We start from the raw sequence: 24,401 nt of genomic DNA, 5'->3' as shown, positions 1-24,401 counted from the left end.
CGACACTTTCTGAGAGGTAGGACTTGTGGAAAAGTGAATCCGAAGTGACAGGAAGATACACCACGGGGGTGGGGCTGGCTCCTGGCAAGTGCTGGAGCAACAGAGCAGAAGATCAGAAATTTAAAACTCTGCTCTACTGAGGGACATTGCTCTAGAAGCTAAATGGGGGTGGAGCCATTGTGGGGACAGCATGGTCTCAGGTTCCCACAGGATTGGGAACCTGATCCAGAAGGATTGGGGGTGTCTGAGTGTAGCAGACCTCGCAGGTATTAGAGCGGGGAAGCTGGCTACAGAGATGGAGCTGAGGAGTGAGCTCTCAGCTCAGGATTACCTTAAACTGTGATCCGTGGCACAGTCAGACCACTGCTCTTTGACCAGGGACCCCACAAGTGGCAGTTCTGGGGAGACTCATCTTCCTTCTCTGGAGGCAGGAATCTTCTGGGTTTGGAGACTCCAAATGGGGCTGTGTGCCAGAGACAGAAATGCTCAGTCACAGGCTGGGTGAGCTTGGAGCACAGCTGGAGACCAGGGAGATTGGAGTGATTGAGCACTTTTTCTCTGAGGGTGCACTGAGGAATGGGGACCCGAGCTCTCAGCTTCTCTGGGACAGAGATTGGGAGGCCACCATTTTCATTCCCATCCTCCAGAGCTCTACAGAAAGCACTCAGGGAACAAAAGCTGCTGAGAGCAAACCCGAGCAGATTACTTAGCCCAGCCCCTGGCAAGGGCGGAGCAACTCTGCCTCAGGCAAAGACATTTGCCTCAGGCAAAGACACTACAACAGGCCCCTCCCCCAGAAGATCAGCAAGAACATCTAGCCAAGACCATGCTCACTGATCAAGGAGAACAGTGAAATTCCAGAGGAGAGGAAAGCAAAGCATGGAATTCATGGCTTTCTCCCTATGATTCTTTAGTCTTGCAAAGTTAATTAAATTTTTTAATTTTATTTTTTTTCTTATTCTAATTTTTTAAAATTTTTACTCTTTCCTCTTAATGTTTTTTTAACTAGTTTATCTTAAAAATACCTTTCATAAAAAATCTTCTTGAAACTTCATTATTCTAGTCATAGTTTATCCTTCATTGTATCTAACTTTATTTTTTGTATACATACAGGGTTTTTTCTTCTAAAAAGTTTTGGGATACAACTACTTCTAATAGATCAAAATATACCCTAAATCTAGCACAGGGCTTTGTTCTAGTCTCCAGCCTAAGCAAATTCTCTCTTTTCTTTTTCCAACCAATTTATCTTATCAACTCCTTTTTTAGAATTTTTTTTGAATTTTCATCTTTACAGTCATATTCCATCCCTTCATTGTATTTACCCTTATTTTTGTATACATATATAAGTTTTTCTTTCTTTAAAATTTTGGAGGTAATTTCTTCTAAGAGACCAAAATACACCCAAAATCAAGTGGGTGGTTCTGTTCTATTCACCAGTCTAATATATATGTATATTTTGAATTTAAAAAAAAATTTTTTTGGACTTTTTTTTACCTCGTTTCTTTTCCCCCATGATTTGGGGTCTCTTCTGATTTGGCTAACGCACATTTTTCTGGGGTCTTTGCCACCCTTTTAATATTTTGTTCTCTCCTTCATATATTCTTATCTGGATAAAATGACAAGGTGGAAAAAGTCACCACAAAAAAAAAAAAAAAAGAACAAGAGACAGTACTGAAGGCTAGGGCCCTAATCAATATGTACATTGGTAACATGTCAGATCTAGAGTTCAGAACGACAGTTCTCAAGGTGCTAGCTGGGCTCGAAAAAGGCATGGAAGATATTAGAGAAACCCTGTCTGGAGAAATAAAAGCCCTTTCTGGAGAAACAAAAGAACTAAAATCTAACCAAGCAGAAATAAAAAAAACTATTAATGAGATGCAATAAAAAATGGAGGTTCTTACTGATAGGACAAATGAAGCAGAAGAGAGAATTAGTGATATAGAAGACCAAATGATGAAGAATAAAGAAGCTGAACAAAAGAGAGACAAACTACTGGACCATGAGGGGAGAATTTGAGAGATAACTGATAACATAAGATGAAACAATATTAGAATAATTGGGATTTCAGAAGAAGAAGAAAGAGAGAGGGGGGCAGAAGTATATTGGAGCGAATTATTATAGAGAATTTCCCTAATATGGCAATGGGAAAGAACTTCAAAATCCAGGAGGCATAGAGAACCCTCCTCAAAATCAATAAGAATAGGTCGACACCCTGTTATCCAATAGTAAAACTTACAAGTCTTAGTGACAAAGAGAAAATCCTCAAAGCAGCCCAAGACAAGAAGTTTGTGACATACAATGGTAAAAATATTACATTGGCAGCAGACTTATCCACAGAGACCTGGCAGGCCAGCAAGGACTGGCATGATATATTCAGAGCACTAAACAAGAAAAATATGCAGCCAAAAATACTATATCCAGGCAGGCTATCATTGAAAATAGAAGGAGAGATAAAAAGCTTCCAGGACAAACAAAAACTAAAAGAATTTGTAAACACCAAACCAGCTCTACAGGAAATATTGAGGGGGTCCTCTAAGCAAAGAGAAAGCCTAAAAGTAGTAGGCCAGAAAGGAACAGAGACAATATACAGTAACAGTCACCTTACAGGCAATATAATGGCACTAAATTCATATCTCTCAATAGTTACCCTGAATGTAAATGGGCTATGCCCCAATCAAAAGACACAGGGTATCAGAATGGATAAAAAAAACAAAACCCATCAATATGCTGTCTATAAGAAACTCATTTTAGACCCAAAGACACCTCCAGATTTAAAGTGAGGGGGTGGAAAACAATCTACCATGCTAATGGACATCAAAAGAAAAAGAAAGCTGGGGTGGCAATCCTTATATCAGAGAAATTAGATTTTAAGCTATTATAAGACTATATAAGACTATAATAAGAGATGAGGAAGGTCACTATATCATACTCAAAGGGTCTGTCCAACAAGAAGATCTAACAATTTTAAATATCTATGCCCCTAACATGGGAGCAGCCAACTGTATAAACCAATTAATAACAAAATCAAAGAAACAAATCAACAATAATACAATAATAGCAGGGGACTTTAACACTCCCTTAATGAAATGGAAAGATCATCGAAGCAAAAGATCAACAAGGAAATAAAGGCCTTAAAGGATACACTGGACCAGATGGACATCATATTAGAACATTAGAACATTCCATCCCAAAGCAACAGAATACACATTCTTCTCTAGGACACATGGAAGATTCTCCAGAATAGATCACATCCTGGGTCACAAATCAGGTGTCCACCAGTACCAAAAGATTGGGATCATTCCCTGCATATTTTCAGATCACAATGCTCTGAAGCTAGAACTCAATCGCAAGAGGAAAGTTGGAAAGAACTCAAATACATGGAGGCTAAAGATCATCCTACTAAAGAATGAATGGGTCAACCAGGAAATTAAAGAAAAATTGAAAAAATTCATGGAAACAGATGATAATGAAAACACAACTGTTCAAAATCTGTGGGACACAGCAAAGGCAGTCCTGAGAGGAAAATCTATAGCGTTACAAGCCTTTCTCAAGAAACAAGAAAAGTGGGCGCCTGGGTGGCTCAGTGGGTTAAGCCGCTGCCTTCGGCTCAGGTCATGATCTCAGGGTCCTGGGATCGAGGCCCGCATCGGGCTCTCTGCTCAGCAGGGAGCCTGCTTCCCTCTCTCTCTCTCTCTGCCTGCCTCTCCAACTACTTGTGATCTCTCTCTGTCAAATAAATAAATAAAAAATCTTTAAAAAAAAAAAAAAGAAACAAGAAAAGTCTCAAATACACAACCTAACCCTACACCTAAAGGAGCTGGAGAAAGAACACCAAGGAAAGCCTAAACCCCAGCAGGAGAAGGTTAATAATAAAGATCAGAGCAGAAATCAATGAAATAGAAACCAAAAAGCAATAGAACAAATCAACGAAACTAGGAGCTGTTTCTTTGAAAGAATTAATAAGATTGATAAACCCCTGGCCAGACTTATCAAAAAGAAAAGAGAAAGGACCCAAAAAAATAAAATCATGAACTAAAGAGGAGAGATACAACCAATACCAAAGAAATAGAAACAATTATAAGAACATATTATGAGCAACTGTATGCCAGCAAGTTTGACAATCTGGAAGAAATGGATGCATTCTGAATTTGGTTATTTTCCTCTGATGAACCTTCATGTTTTTGTTTTAGCAAGTGGTTAGTTTGGTTATATTCAAACAGAAACCTCTGCTTTGCCTATGGTGAGTAGAAGCTCAGATCTCAATTCATACTCCCTTCAATCAGCTCAGCATATGTGTGGTTCTAGGGTCAACCAGAGATTTGGGCAGAGTTTGCTTCTGCCCAAATATTTGGATTTGCCTTATCTAGCTCCCCTTTTTCTGTTTTGTTGTTGTTGTTGTTTTGTTTTCTCTCTCTCACAACTCTGCTTGTCATAGCTCCTTCCCTTAGTTTCTCTGAACAAAAAGATAGCAACATTTTAGCATTTTCTCTCAGCATTTTAGCTACTTTACACTGTGGTACAAATGTGCTTGACCTCAGAGAAAATCTCAAATAGAGAAAATTCACCTTCTGAAGATTATTACTTCCAACTTTTAGTTTTCTTCTAAAATATGTCCACTTTTGTCAATTCTTTAGAGCCCCTAGGTTACTAAACTTTTATTTCTGTCTAGACTTTTTAGTTGTTATCTATAAGGTGAAAGGAGATAGTGAGGAGCTTTTTTTTTTATTATTATTATTTTTAATTGAAGGAAAAGCTGTCAATTTTAGATATTTGAAATAGAAAAGCAATAGTATACAGATTTCGTTCAGGAGAAGGTCCCAATCTAAGTATAAATATGTCATTTCACAAGGCCCAAAATAACACAAAACATTTACATTTTGTGGAGAGAGAATACAAGCAGGGGGAGTGGCATGCAGAGGGAAAAGCAGGCTTCTCACTGAATAAGAAGCCTGATGCAGGACTTGATCCCAGGTACCTGGGATCATGACCTGAGCTGAAGACAGATGCTCAACCTACTGAGCAACATAGGTGTCCCAGGAATTTTTTATTTTTTAATTTTTTATTTTGCTCATTTGACTTAGATATTTTAGTACTGTCAGTCTTAAGAAACTGACCATATGAGTTGAAAGTTTTCAACATTTGGTTGAAACAAAGTAATAATGGAAATTCCTGGATATTTACTCTTGTTTTATATTTTGCTAGCAATTTTAATTATATGTTCATATACATATGAATAACTTGCATTCTCAAGTTATAGAAAATAATAAACCATAATTTTATTTCAAAAATTTACTTTTTTAAAAGATTTTATTTATTTGAGAGAGAGAGAGAGGATAAGCAGCGGGGAAGGACTGAGGGAGAGGGAGAGAGAGAAGCAGACTCCCTGCTGAGCAGGAAGTCTGATGTGGGGCTCTATCCCAGGACCTGGAGATCATGACCTGAACCAAAGGCAGATACTTAACTGACTGAGCCACCCAGGCACCCCTAACACAAAACAATTAGGTACAGAAATCCATATTTTAACTTCTGAACTAGCTAGAAAAACATGGTTCTACTCCTGGTTTTGTCATTATTTGTTAACTAAATTTCTCTAGACATCTGTGTACTCAATATGAAAATGAAGGGATTAAATTAGATATCTAAGATCTTCTCAAGGTTCTTTGTTTCTAAGGACTATAGGTTTATTTGAGTAGGTTTTATATTTGTGTGCTATTTTTGTTAATATACTTTGGAAAATCATAATCCTTCAATTTAATACCAAAATTTAATCAGGAGGTTTTTAATTATATAACTTCATATAATAGATGGTTCCTGGAAAGATTACATGTAAATTAGTATTTTATTATATTTATAGTACATAATAGATGACTTTCATTTATAGGAATTGCTTGGATTATTCTTTAGTTAAGATCCTTTTTGTTAAAATAATCACTTCCTAATTTAACTTTTGTGTAAATGTGTATTCATGCACACCCAAAAAAACTGAATACAGATATATGCCTGTGGTAGAAATATTAGGAATAACCACATAACTTATTGCCATGATTTGAGGTAGCATAACCTATAAGCTTTGTTTTATAGGATTATATAAAGACAAAAATTGAAGTCCTGGAAATTTAAGCCAACTTAAAAAGAGGTTTGTTTCCAAACTTTAAAATTATCTAAACCCATTAATATTAGCACTTTCATTATGCAGTTTTCCACTCAATTCTGTAAAATATGGGCAAAATATATTAAAATATTCAAATACCTGAACAAACATGACTCTTGGTTTCAGCTCAGGTCATGATCTCAGGGTTGTGAGGTAGAGCCCCGTGATGGGCTCCATGCTGGGTGTGGAGCTGCTGAAGATTCTCTCTCTCTCTCTCCTTCTTTACTCTCCCCTCCTTCTATTAGAAAAAGAAAGAAAAAAGAAAAAGAATGGTAACGCTAACAGGAGGTGCATACATGTCATTTTAATAAGCCTAGTATAGAAAAAGGGGTATAAAGACTGTTGATGTGTGGTATTTAATATTTTAGGTTTAAAGCTGGATCCTGCAAATAAGTTTGTTTCCAAAATAGTTGAAAATAGTTTGATGAAATTAAACAGTGTACACCATTACTTAAATTATTTTGCAATAATCCATTGTTTAGGTAAAAGTTGTCTTGGGGTCAGTCTATCTGTCACTCTACATTTGCCTCTGTGTTCCTCTCTATGTCCCTGTGTGTCCCTCTCTGTTGAATTTATCTTTAGCCAAGCTCTCCACATAGTGAGAAAAATGAATTTTATCCCTTTTACATGCTTTTTCTCAACCTATACAAGCAGATAGGTACCTCTCGTCCCCCAGTTTCCATCTCAATCACTGAACAAGAGCTCTGATTATCCCTGCTTGGATACATGCAACTTTGAGGGCAGGAAAGTGGCTCCTTAACTGACAATCATACCAGAATCATGTGACATACAAGAGGGGAAGTTTCCAAAAGTTACTTTTTTTAAAAGACAAAAAAGTGACATTTTTATTTTCATGAGCTAGCCCTTCCACCCCTCAAAAAATGTTTATTTTTTTAAACTTACTGTCCTTTGCTTTCTGAGACAGCAAGAAATAATACTAGACAACTATATAATGTCACAAACACAGTTGCCTCTTTTTAAAATGTTGGATATAGTCTTTATATTTGAGAGAAGAGAGAAGACTGCTGACGAAAGATGTGGATTACCTTAGGAAAGTATTATTGAAATCTCACATAACTCATAGTTTAGTTTCCAAGTTGGATATAGTCCACATCAAAGAGGACTAAATACTTTAAGCAAGTTATGGGATAAAACATAGAAACGGTTCTATGTGTCTGGAAAAGGTTCTAAAATTGATGAATTAAGTTTAAAACAACAACAAACATTCAATTGAAATGGTGTCACGTGACAGCCAGAAAATACTTTAATGTGCCCAGAAACTTCCCAATGAAGGTTCACATATAGAACTTCTACATTTCTCTTGCCATGTCAATGGCATTGGTTATTCATCTATATCATTTGGTTATTGATCTTGGTTATTCATCTCTATCATTTCCACTTTTCTGATGCCAGGCTCTTGATCAGGCTTCTGCTTCTGCACTGTATCTGGAACTCTATATGCATGAGTCATACTACTACTTTGTGAACCAAGTTGAAAAAGTCAGTCTAAAAACTTAACCACAGAAATCTTAGATTTGAAACATATCCATCATTCAGTTAAAAGAGGACAAACTAAATATTGTCCTACTTTTTTTTGGTCCTACTTTTCTTCCTTAAGTCAGAGAGAACCATGTCAGAGGGAACATGTAAGCCAAAACTTTCAAAGACTACAGATAAGATTTACCCAGTATTGAAAATGTTTCTCCAAATATTTGAACATTATCTAATATTAGATTCTTATATTAGATTGTTTACTAATTAAGTGATTTAAATATAAAGTTTGAATTACTGTAGAGAGTAAAGAACTGCCTAATTAATCCACATAATCATGACAGACAGTAAATGTTATTATTTTAAGCCCATAATTTTCAGGTGTGGGTTCTATGCATCAACAGATAAACAAAACAACTGATAATTTCTTTTCATCCTTTACAAATTTTATTTCTCTCATTCCTATACTTTTATTTTTAATAATATCTGCAAGAAAATGGTTGAATAATTGTGGTTATTGTGGGAATCCTACCTTACTCCTTATTTTAATAAGGATGCTTCTAGTATTTTTTTAAAAGATTTTATTTATTTATTTGATAGAGAGAGAGACCATGAGAGGGAAGAGATCAGAGGGAGAAGTAGACTCCCCGCCTAGCAGGGAGCCTGATACGGGACTCGATCCTGGGACTCCAGGATCATGACATGAGCCGAAGGCAGTTGCTTAACCAGCTGAGCCACCCAGGTGCCCTGCTTCTAGTATTTTTTATATCTACATTTCAGGCTTTTAGAATGAGACACATTTATTGCTAATAGTTTTTATTATTTTTTATCCTATTATTTACCTATTTATTTAAAATCAAGGACTGATGCTTTAAAAAAAAGTCTTATTATCATTATTAATGGGGATGACTATGGTGGATACTGTTTGATATTGCCCAACATCTATTCCCCCTTTTTTTCATTTATTAATTCTCTAATGTTAGTTGAGACCATAAACTCCCCAATACTAGGGTGCCACTATATCATTTTGAAACTGCTTATGTGCAATCTATTCCTGGAAAGAGAAGTAAATTTCCATTTTGTTTAAGCCACTGTTATTTGAAGTATTTCTTATAGCCAGTGAATGTGTTACCTAATTAATAAAGTGAACCTGTGAGTTTTTGCTCTTGTTTTTGTTTTCAATTTTTTTTTTTTTAAGATTTTATTCATCTATTTGACAGAGAGAGATCACAAGCAGGCAGAGAGGCAGGCAGAGAGAGAGGAGGAAGCAGGCTCCCCGCCGAGCAGAGAGCCCGATGTGGGGCTCGATCCCAGGACCCTGAGATCATGACCTGAGCCGAAGGCAGCGGCTTAACCCACTGAGCCACCCAGGCGCCCCTGTTTTCAATTTTATATTAAATTATTAGGTTTCCTAATCTTAAATCATTCTTGTAGTACTAAAATAATCCAACCCCACTCCAGCTATATTCTTGTATAATTCTCGAAATGTGTGAATGGATTCTCTTTGTGAATATTTTGTTTAAGATTTTTTCAGTTTAGTTGACTACTAGTTTGCCTTTGTGTGTGTGAAATCTATTTTATACATTGTTATCAATGCCATGGCCACCTTATAAAAAGCATTTAGCAAATTGTCTTTTTTACTAAATCCTCTAGAATAAGTAATATAGGTTTATATTTTTCTTTTAGAATTAATTTCTGAAGCCCTCACAGTCTGGTACTATGGAGAAATAGCTACTGTACAATTGTACCTATTTTATGGTATTTGGTCATTTAGATTTTCTTTCTTCTCAGGTAATTTTAGAAAAATTTATAAAAGATAATCGAATGTCTCAAGCAAAATAGTAATAAGGTGTTGTAAGGATTATGAAATATGTAGAATTAAAATATAATTCAACAATTAAATATAGTATGAAAGGGAAGAAATCTAAGTATACTGTTATAAATTTCTTACAATATACATAAGTGATACAAAAAGTTGAATAGGTAAAATGTGATGTTAAACATATATATTGCAAAACCTAAAAGAACAATTAAAAGTAAAAAAAAAAGCAAAACTAAGAAGCCAATAGTGAAGGTAAATGAACATTAATAAAATATCCAGTTAATCCAAAAGAAGGCAGGTAAAGAAGAAAAAGAACAACAAAGAACAGATGACAGAAATAGAGCACAATTAGCAAGTTGTTCTCTTACCTGCTTCTATGGAAACCACATCTTTCTCTCATTCTCTGCCAAAGGTGAAGCAGTTTGTGTGTTCTATCTCTCCTTATAAGAACTTGAGACTTTTCAAAATTCAGTTCAATAGATTGCCTTGTAACTCAGCTCTCTGAAAGTTTCAAGAAAAGCATTGTTGTTGTTTTTAGGTTATCCAGCTGTATCTCATTTTTAGGATGGTTAGTCTTTTGACTTCCCCTACCCTAAAGAAAAGTGGAACTCTTTTTCAATAGTTTCTGTCCTTTATTTTATTTTTTTTAGATTTTATTTCTCTATTTGACAGAGAGAGAGACAGCAAGAGAGGGAATATGAGCAGGGGGAGTGGGAGAGGGAGAAGAAGGCTTCCCACTGAACAGGGAGCTTGGTGCAGGGTCTGATCCCAGGACCTGGGATTATGACCTGAGCTGAAGGCAGACCCTTAACTGACTGAGCCACCCAGGTGCCCTAGTCTCTGTCCCTTAAATAGTGTATCCAAGTTAAATATTTGATATACAATACAGATTCATAACTAGTATATTTTAATTTTCAATTTTACCCTCTTGTTTTATAATGTAAATTTTTGGTCTCAGTGATTTGGGGGCTGAATTCAATCTTATCTGGTATTAAAAGTTTATCACCCCCACCCCCAAATTGTGCCCTTTCCTTTTGTTTACTTGTATTTGCTTGGTAACATTTTTTTTTTTAAAGATTTTATTTATTTATTTGACAGAGAGATCACAAGCAGGCAGAGAGGCAGGCAGAGAGAGAGGAGGAAGCAGGCTCCCTGCTGAGCAGAGAGCCCAATGCGGGGCTTGATCCCAGGACTCTGAGATCATGACCCAAGCCGAAGGCAGCGGCTTAACCCACTGAGCCACCCAGGCGCCCCGCTTGGTAACATTTTGCCCATGCTTCTATTCTCCCCTCTGAATCACTTTGTTACAAGTCTGTCTTTTGCATAGAGTTAGGTTTCACTTTCTCTTAATAGTTGAGGTAATTTATTTATATTTATTATTATGATAAATATATTTGGTGTCAGCTGTCACATTATTTTAATTTTTGCTTTTTTTTTTAAGATTTTATTTATTTATTTGACAGAGAGAGATCACAGTAGACAGGCAGGCAGAGAGAGAGAGAGGGAAGCAGACTCCCTGATGAGCAGAGAGCCCGATGGTGACCTGAGCCCAAGGCAGCAGCTTAACCCACTGAGCCACCCACGCGCCCTTGCTTTTTGTTTTTATACTTGTTTAAAAACCTTTCAAAAGTAGCCTGTTCCCCCTTCCCATGCACCTATTTTTTCATTTTTTTCTGATAATCAGGAGATTTACACTTTTGTCCTAATGAATTCCTTTTTAATAAGAACATTACATCACAGGGTGCCTGGTTGCTAAATCACTTAAACATCTGCCTTTGACTCAGGTCATGATCCCAGCATCCTGGGATACAGAAGTGGGTCAGGTTCCCTGCTCTATGGGGAGTCTGCTTCTCCCTCTCCCCCTGTTCCTGCTCTCTCTCTCTCTCTTGCTTGCTCACTCTCTCTCAAATAAATAAAATCTTTTAAAAAATTACATTACAGGGGCACCTGGGTGGCTTAGTGGGTTAAAGCCTCTGCCTTGGGCTCAGGTCATGATCCCAGGGTCCTAGGATCGAGCCCCACATCGGGCTCTCTGCTTAGCAGGGAGCCTGCTTCCCTTCCTCTCTCTCTGCCTGCCTCTCTGCCTACTTGTGATCTCTGTCTGTCAAATGAATAAAACCTTTAAGAAAAATTACAATACATAGGACTCATTTCTTAATCTCCTATTTCTCCATTTCTTTAAATATGCCTAAGTTGTTACTATAAGCAATAATAGTTACTGTATTTCCTTTTTCTTTCCCATTCCTTCTCCTCTATCATTTGCTTTCCCTTGGTTATATTATTTTCATGTTATTAACATCTACATATATAATTATATCTCTATTAATGATTGGTGAGTGTTTAGTGATGTCCTTTGATCTGAAGCAATTAAAGATAAAGAAATTGGAAATTCTCACCTTCCTTGTCCCTGCTCTTTCCATCTTTAGTTAGTTGCATTATTTTTATACTGCCAGGGCTTGTGACATTTCTACTCTTGTAACTCTAATCCTACATTTTTTTCACTCTTCAATGTTAATGGAATAAATGCTCAACATTAACAGTTTTTTCCATAGATTTTCTTATTCCAGTAGATTATTTAAGCTGGACCCATGAGAATATTTTCTGAGTTCTTATAGTTTTAGTATTTCCTGAGTTCTTGCATCTCACTTTAATTTGTAAATCATAGTTTGGCTAGGTATAAAATTCTCAGTGTTACCCACCCCTCCTTTTTTCTTGAGGATGTTATATAATTTCTCTGGAATCTTTAGCTTTGAATTTTTCTACAGAAAGTTCTGAGACCATCTTGATCCCCCACCCATACCCCATACCTTAAAAGTAACTTGAGCTTATTGCCCATTTACCCAAGTACTTTTTTCTTTTTCATTGAAATCCTATATATTTGCTAGGAAATGTTTCATTGTTTATTCTTTTAAATATATCTTTCTTTCATTATGTAAATCCAAATCTTTTATTTCCATGAAATAAACTTAAACTATATTGAAAATTATTTGTTCTTTTTCATTTTTTTCTCTTTTTGGACTCTGTGCAAATCCTGAGTCAATCTGCCTCTTCCATTTTACCTCCTTCGTTTTCCTTTTCTTACATCTATCTTATATTTATTTTATCGTTTTCTGTAATTTCTTTCTCCATTGTACTTGTTTATATTTTGCCTTTATTTGAGGGATGGTTTTGTTATTTTTTCTTTCACTTTGTAGTTGCATTATAATTTTTTTTCTTCCTATTGTCTTATGATCTCTTAACTGAACTTTAGAATATCTTTTTCATGTTCTTTCTTCATAGGAGGTATTGCTTAATTGAGATTTTAAAATTTCTGTTGCTACAATAGATCATTTTTCTGACTAATATTCTTTGTAAGAAACTCTTTTTTGTTTCTTTTTCTTAAGTATATTTGTGTGGCTCTAGTGATAATTCCTTTTTTCCGTTACTCATCTTTTTTTTTTTTTAAGATTTTATTTATTTATTTGAGAGAGAGAGAATGAGGGACAGAGCATGAGAGGAGAGAGGTCAGTGGGAGAAGCAGACTCCCTACAGAGCAGGGAGCCCAATGTGGGACTCAATCCCAGGACTCCAGGATCATGAACTGATCTGGAGGCAGTTGCTTAACCAGCTGAGCCACCCAGGTGCCCTGTTACTCATCTTTAAAGCCAATAAGTTTCTCCAGGATAAGTTATTTTCAGGAATCTAGTGTATGGAAGAGTTGATGGTTATATTCCAGGTTAGCTGGAATTATCTTGAGGACCTAGAATTGTGCATGCCAGTGTGTCTCTCTAATTTTTCCATCAATGAGGATAGGGAGTATGGAGGTTTATCACAATGCCAAATCTCTGCACTCCCTTTCTGCAAATACTTCCTGGAAATTCAGCCAGTCTTCATGATACCTTATTTGTTGCCATCCTTTTGATTTCCAGAAGTAAGCTGTACCCTGAGTAGTTCCTGCCTCCAGCCTATGTATTCTATTTCCATTGTTGTAAACAAGGCATTGGATTTCACATCTCAGAGAGTGCCCCTTATTGTTAAGAAGTGTGTTTTGCTGGATCCTACTTAAATTTGAAGATACAATATTCTTCCCCTTTGTTCTTTATGCATACATCCCTGTATTCTTATGGGAAACTCTACATGTAGTTTTTAGTTTATTGTTGAATACATGTTTTGCAAAAAAAAGGGGTTTGTGTTACTTTGTTTCCTCTATGCTGCCTGGATGATATCCAGGAAGAAAATGGGGGTAATGTTGACTTTATAACATCATCTACATCTTTGATGCCAGCTCATTTGAGATATTATATTCAACACTATAGAGGTTATCTCCCTTGGCTTGTTCAAATTTACAGAGATTATTAAAGTATATTTCAGGAAATACAGTTTTCAAACACAACTCCATTTGAGTTGTTTGTGTCTGCCTGCTTAAGAAACTCTGTTATATCTCTGACTTCTATTTAAGTCACAATTATTTCCTTTAAGTTTTCTTACCCAGTCAAATGTATAGACCTAAAATACATAATAAATGAATTTAAGTAACATGGTAGCTATATTTTATGGAAACAAGTTATACTTCAACTATCTGCAGGGTACAGATTTAAAGTATGTACTTTTCTATATTTTTATATCACTACTCCTAGAACTCTACTGCTCAAGTCAGATTTTCATTCAACAGGTGAACGAGCAATTAAAGTACTTGCTTTCTGGAACTGTTTTCGGGTTATAGTTTTATTTTGACTTCATTGCCAACTTTTGCAACAGTGTTTGGACAATTATGTAAATAACTTATTGTATATTCTATTTTATAATTTCAGTGGGAAGAAAAAGAATGAAATTGCTAAAATGTGATTTTAGAGGAAGCATATAAAGTTCTTTTAAAAAAAAATTAAACTCTCTATAACTTTCAACCAACAGAATGTGGCCTAAAATGAGAGGAAATTCCAACACAACTTGACATGAGGCCAGCAGTAAGGTTAGGATACAAAGTATATGTTAAGTCCTGTTCATTTTCACTTATGGGGTAAAATTTGGCTTTTAAGCTTTTTAGCATGGGGATCTGATTTCTTTTTTTATGTGATGGTAGGGTAAAAGATTCTGGATCAGTTCTGTGTTGGTCTATTGTTATAAACTATTATAAACCCTCTATAATTCTGTATTGTTTCATCTATTAATTGGGAACAGCAGAAATAATCATAATTTCTATTTTGTCTTCAAATGTTGCAATCTTACCTTCCCTTCTTTTACTTTCAACAGTCATATACTTTTTGTTAGTCTCATTTATTCATGCTGGATAGGGTGATGGATTTCAGAAATATCCCTGTGTGCCAAGATGTTGAGCAAAGCTTAACTCTGTCTTTGCTTCTTTCAGTGCTCATCAGTGCAAATTTTATATTGTAAGATGCTGATTAGGTCTGGTATAGGTCCCAGATAAGTGCTTTACAAAAAAAAAAAAATGTAAAGGATGTGCACCACATTTGAGAATCATTGTCCTAAACTTCAGCCTCTGGATTTGAATTAGTTAACCTTTTCAAAAGAGCTTCTGCTACCACAGAAGCATCTCATTCTAAGAGGTAAATGAGTTCACTACTTATTTCTTCAAATTAGAGGATGGGAATTAGAGTGGCAAAAGAGCTAAGGCTAATACCATTATATAAGCAATTGAAAACAGTTGATTTTTCTAACCAGGTTGTGAAGAATCTTTTCCTTGTGACATCTCAAGTCACAGAAGTCATGTCTTTGAAAAACTCCTTTGTATCAGAAAGGCTTTTTTTTTTTTTTTTTTTTTTCCTCCACCCTTTATGGGATTGTGGATTGTGTTTGGGATTTGGGGTGGTATTGGTGGGGGGGGTAGTTGGAAACCTTTGGAAATAGAACTGGTAGAGAATTCAAAAGCCTCAGGGACAATGTAAAAGAAGGGAAAAGATTTAAGGACTCAAGCGAAACAGACACTTCCTTTCCTGACAGATTTTTAATGGCTGGATTGAAAACAATATCCAAACTATAAATTTTATCTATTGGAAATACTTTTATGACCTGCATTTGTAACCATTTCAGTTGATTGTCATGACTCTTGGGCAATTTTTTATTATATTTCATAATTTAATTTTTTTATTAGATGACATGATACTTGCACATTTTGGAAAAGCAATTATGTATATTCCTATTTTGGACAGAGTATGAAGTAAAAACTATATATGTGAAAAAACTAGATTCACTAATGAAGTTATGGCTACTTGATCTTCTCCCAATATTTTTAAGTAAGAGAACTGTGTAAAAAATAGCAAATGTTAAAAAATTGGCAAATATTTCATTTGGTGGAATTATAGGATAATGAACAACAACAAAAAACATAATTCAAATTAGGTTCCTCTTAATTTTACAACTAAGGCAGGAAATATTCTAAGCTACTGGCTGCTCATTGGAATCGCCTGAGGAGCATTTAAATGAATACCAGTGTCCACCTGGGGATATCACCTAAGCATCAGTATTTTTTAAAAGCTCCTCAGGCCCTCAAACAGACTCATCCCAATATTTACTAAGCCCAGTATCACTAAAATTGAAATAGGAATTATCAAACATATTGAGTCTTACTTACTATACTTCAGGAGTTTACATTGCACTGAGAAGAAATACTTAAAATCAAACACAAAAAATTTCAAAAATGACATTATAAGAGCCAAGTATGGCAGAGAACTTCTTCTAAAGGTGCTTTGTGAAGAAGGAAATCATAGAAGAGTAGTGATTAAAGAAAGCTTCTAGAAGAAGCTGGGACTTTTTCTGGGTTTCTAAGTGTGGTGGTTCTGAGGGTAGCCAGACTCCAAGATGCCTCCCAATAATCCCCACTCCTGGTTCACATCCTGTGGCTTTTATCTTGTTTTCCTTCTCTCTCATTAATAAGTCTGGAGGAAGCCAGTAGTGACAGCTTATGGAGAAGCACATGTAGGGAGAAACAGAGGCCTTGGCTAACAGACAACGACCATGAGAGTGAGCTTAGAAGAAGATTCTTTAATACCAGTCAAGTCTTGAGATGACAGCAGCAGCAGCTGACAGTTTGCCACTTCTTGAGTGCCTGAACCAGAACAATTCAGGCCAGGAATAGAAGACAAGGCAATGGGAAGAACATAATGAGCAAAGACATGAAGTGAACTGAAGTGGTGTGCTGTGGTATTCTGGCCAGAGACACAGGTATATTGCTTAGGAAATAGGTATTTGGGGTGGGGGGAGACATAGATTATTGAGGTTATTGAGGTCACTGAGGGTTATTACTGAGGTTATTGAAAGATATACTAAATAGTTAACATGAGAGGGAATAAGAAGCCATTGAGCTTTTGCTTTATTTCTCTTCTCAAAATTTTAGAAACATTTTTAAAAAACATAATAATTGAAAAGCAGGGGAGAAAATATTTTGTTTTTTGAAAATTAGCAAAAGAAAAATTAGCTCACTGTCCTGTAAAGAGATGAGTACCACTCTTGTAAAGAATATTTAAGTTGGGGGCACCTGGGTGGCTCAGTGGGTTAAAGCCTCTGCCTTCGGCTCAGGTCATGATCTCAGGGTCCTGGGATGGAGTCCTGCATTGGGCTCTCTGCTCAGAGGGAAGCCTGCTTCCCCCCCCCCCCCCCCCCCCCCCCCCGCTCATCTGCCTCTCTGCCTACTTGTGATTTCTGTCTGTCAAATAAATAAATAAAATCTTTAAAAAAAAAAAAGAATGTTTAAATGGGCAAAGGGTTTGAGTAGAAGAGGAGATTTGGTACGTGAGGTAACATTTATCAATTACTAGTAAACACTGAAACTGACAACAAATTTACATACCATAGACCGATAGTTTGGTCTTTAAAAACATCTAAATAGCTGCTAGAGAGACAACAAAATCCCTTACTTTACTAATCTGGATTTCCAATAATGATTCCAATTGACTTCAAATAGCTTCACTAAAACATCCCCATTAACGGAACAACAACTGAGTGCTTTAGACATTTTTCACACAGTCACTTATTTCCTACAAAGTATATACATACTAAATTTAAAGTCCAAAGGCAGCAGTTTCTACCTTATTTTTACAATGCCATAATAGGAGCAGGAAGTAATTTTATGAATGAAAATTCACCTGGTTTAAGTACAAGCTTACAACCTTTTAGCTGTTGCAATGTTTTCCTAAAGAATTTTGCCTTAGGCAAGTCTCTGCTTTTAGAATAAATCAGATCAAGTTCAATTGTATCAGTGTTTTCTTTTGGCTCACTGTTTATTTTGCAAGTAAAACTCAAAACCAACAGTAGTGTTTAAGCTGAACATTAAGGAAATTTTGTCCACACTGCAGGGTCTGCATGAACCACCTTTGGGGAGTAATTTATTTGCTATTATTCACATTTCTTCAGAAAGGCAGATAAAGCATCTTGCTTCCTATATTAAAACAAACTTTTTCATTTGAAAACAATGCACATTTATTACATAAATTACTGAAACTCAGAAAAATAGAAGGAATTGTTTTTCATTTTGTATTATAATACCATCCAAGCAGAAGATACCACTACTATATTTTTCTTTCTTCTCACATTACTTTCTCTTTCTCTGGATAGACCTATATATATGTGGGTTGTATTATATAATTATGATATTCAGTATCCACAATTTTTATGCTATCTCTTCCCATTTAGGATTCATCATTTCATTCATTCAACAAATATTTATTAAGCAATATACTGTATTTTCTCATTTACTTTTAATTTTATACATGCAATTTTTAATGGCTGCCTTAAACCCCATAAAGTACATTTACCATAATTTAAAAAATTTTTCTATAATTGGATGCTTAGTTTCCTGTTATTTTTTGATTTATGAAGTTTTCTTCTTTTTTTTTTTTTTTAAGATTTTACTTATTTATTTGACAGAGAAAGACCCAGTGAGAAAGGGAACACAAGCGGAGGGAGTGGGAGAGGGAGAACCAGCCTTCCTGCTGAGCCAGGGAGCCCACTGTGGAGCTTGATTCCAGGACCCTGAGATCATGACCTGAGCAGAAGGCAGACACTTAAGGACTGAGCCACCCAGGTGCCCCTATGAAGTTCTTTTGTTTTAATTAGAAAAGTAATACTTACAAATCAAAAATCCAAATAGAAAAAAAGGATTTATATGAAAATTTCCTTCCCATCCCAGACTTCCAGATTCTTACTCCTCTCCTTACTATTCTGTTTCAAATCTTCTCCTTTCCTATACAGTCTGTGTATATACAAATTTGCTTTTTCCCTTATACAAATAGAAGCATTCTACATACAATGTTTTATAAGCTCTATACCTTTTCACTTTTATTTTAACAATATATTAGTCTTTTATTTGCCGATGGCCCCTGGTATTCTACTGTGTGTTCTATCATTTACTTAATTAGTTCTTTACTGACATATACCTAGGTTATATATATTTGCTATTTTTCTAGCCTATTGTACTGGCTAGTTAGTACAGTTGGAATAATATTAAATTGTTCCTAGACTTTAACAGGAATGTATCTAGTTATCCAACATTTAAGCAAAATCCTGGCTTTGGCCTTAGGTAGAAAATCATGTTAAACATCTATTATTATGTTAATGAATTATAAAAATAATGGATGTTGTATTTTTAGTATCTATGGAAATAAATGCATTTTCCTCCTTTGATGTATTAACTGGTGAAAGTACATTAATAAGTTTCTTAAAATCAAGTCATCTCTGTATTCCTAGGATGAATTCAGGTAACGCAGAGTTCCAATCATACCGCATACACAATATCATTTATTTTCATCTTAAACAACATACCAAAACCTTTTATCATTTTATTTTAAATCCTTTGTAAATATTATTTTATTGACTACATAATTTTTCATCTAGCGGATGCATTATCATTTTTTCCTAATCATCTATTGTTGGGTATTTAATTTTTTTCCCTTTCAAGCTATTCTAAACAATGGGACAGATTAAACAAATTTTTGATGTTTGCAATATTAACTCAGATGTAAGCTTCAGTCTTCTAGCCTTATAAGTTTTTTGTTGTTTTTGTTGTTTTGTTTTGTTTTGCTTTTTTAAAAGAGGGAGGGAGGGAGTGGGGAGAGTCTGAGGGAAAGGAAGAGAGAGAATCCCAAGCAGTGCTGAGCACAACGTGGGACCTGAAATCAGGGTCCTGAGATCAGGACCTGAGCTGAAATCAAGAGTCAGAGGCTTAACTGACTGAGCCACCCAGGCATCCCTAGCTTTACGATTTTAAATGTTAAATTCCATCTCCCCATCGTGGGAAATTCAGTGTGTACCACAACATGTCTCTTTGAGAATCTTCTGAAATATATTTCTTACAGTCACATCTAGTTTTTGGCTTCTGCTGAATTTTTAACTCATTTATCTCTGACCTCTTGCGGAAGCTCCCTTGTCTTTAGTTGGCTCAACAGAGATCAGAACTCCCTTCTAAATTCTCCAAAACACAATCCAAACAAAGAAGTTACCAAAGATAGTTATATGCAATAGACTTTTATTGTTGATCTGGTGAGTAGTTACCCTGAGTTATAGCACAACAGATAAAAGATTAATATTAGACACTGATGTTCTTGAAAGTCCTTTGGCTATTTTTGCTATTGAGAATTAGTCATTTTGTGACTTTTCCTTGAACATTATCTTCCTCCTTCTCCTTTCATCTCTGGAATGGCCAAGAGATGAGCTGTCCCTCTCTCATGTCCCTGAAAATTAAAAATTGTTCCCATTTCATTATGAGAAACAATGTAATCCTTTCTTTATTTATCCTTATCTCACAACTGGCCATGTCCTAAGGCCTGTCTTTCCACAATTGAAATGATCCTTCAAAATTTTTTTTTTTTCTAATCAAAAGACATTTCTCTCCTAAGAAGAGATTTTAACCTACTGTGCTACCCTCTCTCCAGGAGTGCTGATCAGTTTAGAACATGGTGCTAAGTCTTTAGCAGGATGAGTCAGGTAATACAGCACTATTCCTTGCGTGGCATTCCCTCCTGTATTTGTTAAGCCTTTTGATAATGTGGTAATTACCTGCCTTTTCTGTTGATGGAAGAATTAGATTGTTGAGATCCTAACATGATGTATCTGTCAGCAGCATTGATTCATCATCACTGAATGCCAAGGTTTTCTCTGATTTAAAAAAATGGGAGGATTAATTGATCTCTGTCTTTCACCTCCTCTCTCTCTCTCCTGTTTCTACCTCCCTCTGTATTTTCACCTCCTGTTTCTGCTGCCTTTTTTATTCGCTAAGTGAGACATCCTGGTACAGAGGTGGGAGTTGGGAGGGTCAGACATAGTGTAAAGAATACATTCGTCCCTTAGGTGAGATTAGCACCTAAGCTTACTTTGTCTAGAAATCTGAACAGTACCCATATCCTATATACCATCCTGTATATCTCCTATACACCATCCAGCCAAGCAACCTCCGTGACTTCTCTGGCCTCCCAGGACTGTCCCTGGTTGGATTATGCTTATTATTCTTATATACAAGGGATGGGACTTATATTTAGAGTAAGGGATATAGGGATTATTGTCCCTATGTAATGTTTTGTAATTACATATATTCACTTGAGCACAGAACAGTGGATGCCCTCTATAAACAATAACAGTTCAGTGTTCAGAATCTGAGTGTAGATTTGTCTCCAAACTCACAGGGCCCCCATGGATAGTACAAATAAGATTTTCCTTAAATGTCTTAAATAGGACCTTGAATCTAGCTTGTCTCCCCTTACACCTAGAAATCATTATTGTCATTATCACCATCTTCACTTCACCATCTCTCACCACTCTGCCTTCTAGAGTTCATTCTTCCTTTTCTCTCCCTCCTGCCTGGAGCCAGTAGACAAGAAATGCTACACAGAGCTCTGAAAGAGGTCAATGGCACTGAGGGTCAGGAATGGCCAGACGGTGAGAATTGAAGTCACAAAAGCCAATGATATCAGGAGTAAGTGTGAAGAAAGGAGGATCATGAGTCAAGGATATACACATTGCTGAATGGGGAAGGAGATAGTCCTTGAAGTACCGGAAAAAGAACAATCCAATTAAGTAGGAGTAATGTCAAATTTTTTTTTTTAAGATTTTATTTATTTATCTGACAGAGAGAGAGAGATCGTAAGTAGGCAGAGAGGCGGTGGGGGAGGGGGAGAAGCAGGCTCCCTGCTGAGCTGAACCTGATGCAGGGCTTGATCCCAGGACCCTGAGATCATGACCTGAGCTGTAGGCAGCGGCTAAACCCACTGAGCCACCCAGGCACCCCAGTAATGTCATATTTTTTAAAAAATTTTTTATTTATTTGACAGACAGAGATCACAAGTAGGCAGAGAGGCAAACAGAGAGAGAGGGGGAAGCAGGCTCCCCGCTGAGCAGAGCGCCTGATGCGGGGCTCGATCCCAGGACCCTGGAATCATGACCTGAGCCGAAGGCAGAGGCTTTAACCCACTGAGCCACCCAGGTGCCCCAGTAATGTCATATTTAACAATAGGTTCTGTTTCATGCCAACAGTGTGCCCCCAACCCTAATTAGTAATGGGGGAAAAATTATATGCAAAGCACTCATCTCTGAAATTATTTATTTGATATAGTTATAGTTTTATATGACTAAATCTCTTGCTTATATTTGAAACAAAATATAATCCAAATATAACCCTCAAACTTTATTTCCATTTATAATTCTAATCCACCGGTACTATCTTTTTACAGCACAAATAGAAAAATGAATGGTCAGCACTTCACTTGTTCTTCCAAGTCTATGGTGAGGGTACAAATTTGTAGTGAACTGATCACCATTTGAGTCAACTTGAGGACAAAAGAGAAACTAGTAATAAAGATCTTGGTAATTCAAATGTGAAGTGATGGGCTTCTGAAATAATGGTTACTCAATGTCTCACTGAGGTGACTCTGGGTTCAGAGTTTTTGCATTGAAATTCTGGTTCACTTACATATGAATCCTTGGAACTGAGGAAGCAAACCCCATTGAGCCTTAGTTTCCTCATTTCTAAGCAGAGATAATAATAGGGCCTACTTTACAGGGATGTAAAGAATAAATGAGATAATACATATAAAGCACATACTTGGCACACAGTAAGCACTGGATAAATAGAAGCCACTACTATGACACAGACAGTGATTTAAAAAAGGCCAGCTACCACAGTGTCCTCAGATGCTCAAGCATCTGGAAGGACATCCAGAAGGCATCCTTAACCCTACCCTATCTCATCACCTCATCAAAGCTGTGACAAAATCCTGTCTTTCTTACTTCCAATGTATATCCTAAATCCATGACCTTCTCCTCAGTTCCACTGTGACCAATCATGCCCATACCACTATCATCACTCCCTCCCGGCCAACTGCATCCACTTCCCCATGGGTCCCTAGCTTCTACCCTTGTCCTGTCTAGTCCATTCCTCAAATTGTAGCCAGAAAGGACTTATAAGGGGCGCCTGGGTGGCTCAGTGGGTTAAAGCCTCTGCCTTCGGCTCAGGTCGTGATCCCAGGGTTCTGGGATCGAGCCCCGCATCGGGCTCTCTGCTCAGCGGGGAGCCTGCTTCTGTCTCTCTCTCTCTCTCTGCCTGCCTCTCTGCCTACTTGTGATCTCTCTCTCTCTGTCAAATAAATAAATAAAATCTTTAAAAAAAAAAAGAAAGGACTTATAAAACTACAAATCCTTTCAAGTGGGGGCATGGCATATACATATATATACTATCTGTTATTTCTGTCTGTTCTTAGAATAAATCCCAATTCAGCTCCATGGTTTATAGGGGCTGGCTTAATTTAACTTCTGTGTCCCTTCCTAGCTCTTATTTCACCATCACTTTGCTCATAGAAGTTCAGCTATACAACCACATTCTGGTTTCTGGTCTACACCAAGCCCTTTCTCCAGGCACTTGCTCTTCTCTCAGTCTGCACTGTTCTTTCTCCCTTTCTCTGAATGATTGGCTCATTCTTGTCATTAGGCCTCAGTTCAAACGTCCTCTTCCAGGGAAGCCTTCTCCATCTGCCCTAAATCATCTACCTTCCAGCAACTCTTCTCTCATCACCTGACTTATTTTCTCAATGCTGCTCATCACAACCTGGAATTATAATCTGCATTTTCTGCTGTCTTATGGAGTCTCTGTACCTCCTATGAGGAGCAAAGGTACAGCCCCATGAGGGCAGAGATGAATCCTGGTTTTTTTTTTTCCGTTTTTTTTTTTTTTTTTTTCATCTCTAGGCACTTGGCAGATGATCAATAAGTATTTGTTAAAATATTGAATAAATGAGTTGAGCACCCTCCCTTAGAATGTGTGGGTTTATGTAGAGATGAGTATGTGAGCATGTGTGTGTTTGTATGATTGTATGATTTTGTGTGCTCTACTGCATATGAATATGCATGAGAGTATGTGAGTGTGTATGGGGGAATGCCTGTGAGCATGTGTGTAAGGGTGTGTTACTGCGTATGTATGGGTGTGAGAATGTATCGCTGTGAGTATGTGAATGTGTGTGTGTATTGTAAGAATATTAGGGAAATCTGATTTGAATCAAATACTTTAAATACTTAACAATTAAGATTTATTCAAGTACTTTAATTAAAATAATCTCATGATGACAAACTATAGTGTTGTAACAAAGGAATATTTTGTAGTCCTCTATCTTAAGAGATTGACCTCATGAAGCTAATCATTAAAATGGGATATGATGAGTAAGAACTTGTGGGATTTTGTTAAATCCTTCTGGGAACTCAATGCTTTCTCTATTTCCTCTTCAGGGAGACAACCTTGTGATCTACAGGGATTTGCTGGATAAATGCATACCTTTCCTGCCTAATGCCCATGCTATTCCTACTTCCTGGAATGTTTTTACTCCATCTCTTTGCTTGGCTGAGGTCATTTAGGGACTCACTGTCTATCTCCTCCTCTAAGCTCCAGAGATACAGAGACCTCCCTTTCTTGTTCATTGCTACATTCCAGCATCTAACATAACATCTGGCATAAGTAAGTTTTAA

General features: G+C 36.6%; 1 long non-coding RNA gene across 1 annotated transcript; it reads left to right on the top strand.

The window, feature by feature from the left end:
• Positions 1 to 4,132: 4,132 nt before the first annotated feature.
• Positions 4,133 to 24,378, top strand: LOC125109492 (uncharacterized). Its single transcript, XR_007130249.1, has 5 exons — positions 4,133 to 4,240; positions 14,255 to 14,412; positions 16,339 to 16,625; positions 22,121 to 22,253; positions 24,165 to 24,378. It is a non-coding gene; the product is annotated as an uncharacterized LOC125109492 (long non-coding RNA).
• Positions 24,379 to 24,401: the final 23 nt, after the last annotated feature.

This window comes from Lutra lutra, chromosome 9 (assembly GCF_902655055.1).
Source record: "Lutra lutra chromosome 9, mLutLut1.2, whole genome shotgun sequence".
NCBI lineage: Eukaryota > Metazoa > Chordata > Mammalia > Carnivora > Mustelidae > Lutra > Lutra lutra.
Note: the sequence above shows the minus strand (reverse complement) of the source record. Positions and strands in the feature narration are given on the sequence as shown.